The following is a 5,132-nucleotide window of genomic DNA, read 5'->3' on the forward strand; positions in this document are numbered from 1 at the left end:
GAAATAAAAGGAATAAAGATAGGAAATGAAGAAGTCAAATTGTCATTATTTGCAGGTGACATGATACTCTATATAGAAGACCCCAAGAACTCCATCAAAAGTCTTCTAGACTTAATAACCAAATTCAGTCAAGTAGCTGGTTACAGGGTCAACACACAAAAATCAATAGCTTTCCTCTACACCAATGACAGACTCACTGAGAGAGAAATAGGGCAAATAATTCCTTTCACAATAGCATCCAAAAAACTGAAATACTTAGGAATCAACCTAACGAAAGAAATCAAAGACCTCTTCTCTGAACACTATAGCACTCTGAAAAGAGACATTGAAGATGATACCAGAAAATGGACAGACATCCCCTGCTCGTGGGTAGGAAGGATAAATATAGTGAAAATGGCCATACTTCCAAAACTGCTATATAGATTTAATGCAATTCCAATTGAGATCCCAGCAGCATACTTCATGGACCTTGAGAAAACAATCCAAAAATTCATTCGAAACAAGAAGAGACCAAGAATAGCAAAAGCAATTCTAGATAACAGAGACATGGCAGGAGATATCACAATCCCCAACTTGCAACTATACTACAAAGCTACTGTGAGAAAAACACCATGGTACTGGCAAAGAAACAGACTTCAGGAACAATGGAACAGATCAGAATACGCAGAAACAATGCCAGACACACTCAGCCATCTCATCTTCAATAAAGGAGCCAAACACCCTCACTGGAGGAAAGATAGCCTCTTTAATAAATGGTGCTGGAAAAATTGGGCTTCAACTTGCCAAAGATTAAAACTAGACCTGTATCTCTCACCATGCACTAAACTAAAATCAAAATGGATTAAAGATCTAAATATTCAAATAGAAACTCTGAACCAGTTGGAACAGAAGTTAGGTAGAACCCTTGAAGACATCGGTGTAGGAAAAGATTTCATGTACAAAACCTCAGTTGCTCGTGAACTAGCACAAACAATCAACAAGTGGGATCTCTTCTTATTAAAAGGCTTCTGCACAGCAAGAGAAACCACCAGCAGTGTGAAGAGACAACCCACAATGTGGGAAAAAATCTTCACCTGCTCTTCCTCAGACAAAGGTCTACTATCTTGAATCTATAAAGAACTTAAAAAGATCAGACCTCCCAAATTTAAAGACCCAATCCAAAATTGGGCATCTGAAATGAACAGACATTTCTCAGACAAGGAAGTAGAAATAGCAAATAAATACATGAAACAATGTTCAACATCACTGGTCATTCGAGAGATGCAAATGAAAACAACACTGAGATTCCACTTCACTCCAGAAAGAATGGCTGCTACCGTGAAATCCACCAATAACAAATGCTGGTGGGGCTGTGGGGAAAGAGGAACCCTGCTCCACCGCTGGTGGGAGTGTAGACTGGTGCAATCACTGTGGAAATCAGTATGGAGATATCTCAAAGAACTAGGACTGGAAGTCCCATTTGACCCTGGTATTCCACTGCTGGGGATCTTCCCCAAAGAATTAAAAGAATCATACCACAGTGATATATGTGCACCCATGTTCATAGCAGTGCAGTTTGTAATAGCTAAAACTTGGAAACAGCATAATTGCCCATCAACTGGAGACTGTATAAAGAAAATGTGTTTTTTTTAATAAAATGGAGTACTTCTCAGCCATAAAAAATGAGAAATTAGAGACATTTATAGCTAAGTGGATGCACATTGAGGCGATACTCTTAAGTGAAATAAATAGGACACACATGTATAAATACCGAATAGTTTCTCTGGTGTGAGAAACTGAAAGTGTAAATAAGGACTAAATGTATAATAGGTCATGTGAAATAGGAAGAAAAGGGGCAAAGGGGAAGGAAGTGGGAGGGCTAGGGGAAAGGATAGAAGGGAATGGGATTAATATGAGAAAATGGAAAAATAGGAACAAAATCTTTGTAAATAGAGAGGACTGGAGGGGTTGAAGGGAGGGCTGGGCAAGGGTGAAAAATAAGAACCAAGAGAGACTATGTAAAGGTTCAAATTTCCAATGATGAATGTCATTATATTGTATACCTAAAATGTACCAATGATTAGAATGAATAATCGATAATGTAAAATAGGAAGAAAAGGTCCAAAAGGGTAGGGGTAGTGGGAGGGGCAGGGGAAAGGAAAGAAGGGAAAGGAAAAATGATGAGAAATGGAAAAAAATGGAATTAAAGTCTTTGTAAATAGGGAAGGGTCCAGGGGGTGAAGGGAGGGCTAGGAATGGGGAAAAATTAAGAACCAAGATGCATTATGTAAAGGTACAATTCCCCATGAGAAATGTAATTGTGTTGTATACCTACAATGTACCAATAAAAGAATTTAAGAAAAAAAAAAAAAAGAAAGATGTTGGCTTATTTGTCTGCCCGTAGAGGGCAGCACCTCCCAAGGGAAAGGAAGAGGACGATAATAACAGGAAGTGCCATGGACTGAAAAAACTTGTGTTTCTTTAAAATAAATGTGACACCTGAAACAGTCACAAGGGAATGGTAGAGGCTGGCTTTAATCCAAATTTACCGTTCCAAGAAAACTTTTAATCTCAATATTTTTGTGGCCCCAGGGAAACAGTGTCAATATCTATAAGGCAGAAAGGGGAATGCAGTAAGGTAGAGCAGAATAGTGAGCATTTGCGGAGGAGGGGAAAGTTGATAAAGGGGCTAGAGATCATGGTGGCTGGCATGCTTGAAATCTAAATGGTAGACTTCCGAAAAAGGGATTCCATACTCTGGAAAGGGTGCACCTGAGACTTAAATTAGGGTACATCTTTCTTGTCTGTTCCTGTAGACATACATATGGGGAAGAAAGGAAGAAAATTGCACAATGCATTGTGATGTCCTAGAGATAATGGGTGGGAATAAAGTGCAGAGTGGGAATATGGCATCCAGAGGTAACTTAGCTTCTCTCTCTCCCAGCCTTTTTTTTCTTCCCCCTTTATATTGGTGCTGGAAAAAGGCAGATGGGGTACATAAAAATGAGCTTGAAAAACATAAACATCAGAAGATACATTTGAAGATTAAGACACTAATAAGAAAAAAGAGAATCCTTGTATCCTATATGTTAAAATATCTCTCTGGGTACATTTTTAAAAACCTTCATGTACTTCCATTGCTCCTAGGGACATGTTGGATAATGATAACACAGCTTGTGTCCAGGAATAAAAATAATATGATTCCCAGAAAACTATCACTAGATTACTTTTCAAAAGGGATATGCTCAAATTGATGAATGAATGAAAACACATATGTAAGTCAGGTGGACAAGTTGTTACAAGGCTCACATACTGATCAGAAGAAGGAGAAATAAGCTTTAATAGACATTTAGCCAGCCCATCAATCACTGGAGATGCAATCCTCACTCCCCACCCCACTGTCAGGGAGGAGGCTTTGTGTGCCCCAGATAACTTGAAGGGGAGTAGTGAAAATCAGGGCCAGATTAAGATGTACGCCGATGAGGTGTGTCGGGAAACTGTGCCACATTGCTGCAACTCATTTCTGCAGCAGGCTGGATTAAATTTGTTAATGAGCATGACAGTTATTAATAACATGCTTGCCAAATCCGTTTCAGACTTGAAGTTTCCTTTGATATCCGAGGGAAGTGGATGTGCTAAGGTTCAGGTTTTGGAACTGCTGATGGTTTTGTCTGAAAAGCCAGTCTTGGCGGGGGAGTTGCTGGGTACCCAAATGCTATTCCCCTTTGTGATAAACAAGTGGAAATAGAGATATTCTCCTGGAAACGCTCGCCCCTTAAGTGGCCATGTGGAGCAGAATGGGACTGAATCTCCCCCAAACACGGTTTGGTTTGCAGATGTCATAGAATCTGCACTGGGTGCTACTGAGGATTCGGGCTTGGCCAGTCATCAGTCTCTGGGTGAAAGTTCCAGTCACTAAATCAAGGACTACACTCTCATTGGCCAGGCAGGGGCCCCCACAGAGCTCTGGGTAACGAATTGGTTTTGCAGTCTGTAGGCAAAGTGCACTGTAAATTACTCCCTTGCAGCCTTCCTCAGGCTGTAGAGGGATCACTGTAGCCTGCCAGCTGTGGCTAAAGGACATCAAATTACAGCATCACGAGTGCTATTGTTGCCTCTGGTGGTCTCCCTGTCTAAGCAGGACCACTTCTGAGAGACCACATCCATACAGGAAGCTTGTGCTGAAAATGCATTTGCTGCTGCTTAGGTGGAAGTAATTTTTCCTTTACTCTTTCTTCTAACACCAGCTGATGGATGGCAAATGAATCTGTTCATCCAGAAAGTGCACTCCCCTTCTGTCCATACTACTGACTTAACCTCATCCCCAAAGTCTGCATCTGTGTGTATCGTCAATAAACTTGTGTGCTTTGATCGGCCAAACGAAGACATGGTCCTTGTCGTTGAGTTTACAGTCTGCACAAAGAGAAAGACAAAGAATGCACAATGAACGCCAGCTGACTGGGGTGTCTGCTCCCCAGCAGATGGATGCTTATCAGTGATCGCGGGAGGCAGGGGCAGAATGGGGCTTCAGTGTTCAGAATAAACCTCAAGAGAGGGGCTGGGGCAGGGGTGACAGGCTGGGGGGCGGGGGCCTGGAGGTTGGCAGAATTAAGTTGGCATCGTGTTGAGAGAACTAGAGGAGACCATATCCTTGAAGCCTTGAAGCAGGCACCCCCTGATAAAGGTATCTGCTCGACTGCTGGCCTGGGGAGGAAGGCCAGTGTCCTTGAGGTTTGTCTAGACAGTCCTTGGTTGCTAGGGTGGGGGAGCTGGTGTGTGTGTGTGGGGGGGGTGGATCCCTGTCATGCATCCCTGCACATCTGACGCATAATCATCACCATAAAGATGGCCTCTTGCCCAGCCTACCTGATCTACCTATCTGTTAAACCCACTTCTAGCCCTCCTCCCTTGCTTGGGATGCCAAGCACTGCTTCCTGGCAGAGTAAGAGGGTTGGCAGCTGCTTCTTATGGGGGAATTTCCTTTCTTTCCTAACTCCCCCTGCACATTGATTGGGTGGGACTCGGGAATGGAATGGTGGAGACCTTCATGACCTTGCCAGGGGGTAGTAGGGCAGATGCCGAGGGTGCTTAGCACAAGGGACCAACAGGCCTGGCCCACTGGTCCATCCTTCCAGAGACATCTCTGCACCCTC

This window comes from Heterocephalus glaber, unplaced genomic scaffold (assembly GCF_053883595.1).
Source record: "Heterocephalus glaber isolate CG9 unplaced genomic scaffold, H.glaber_assembly_v1.0 deba00001613, whole genome shotgun sequence".
Lineage (NCBI taxonomy): Eukaryota > Metazoa > Chordata > Mammalia > Rodentia > Bathyergidae > Heterocephalus > Heterocephalus glaber.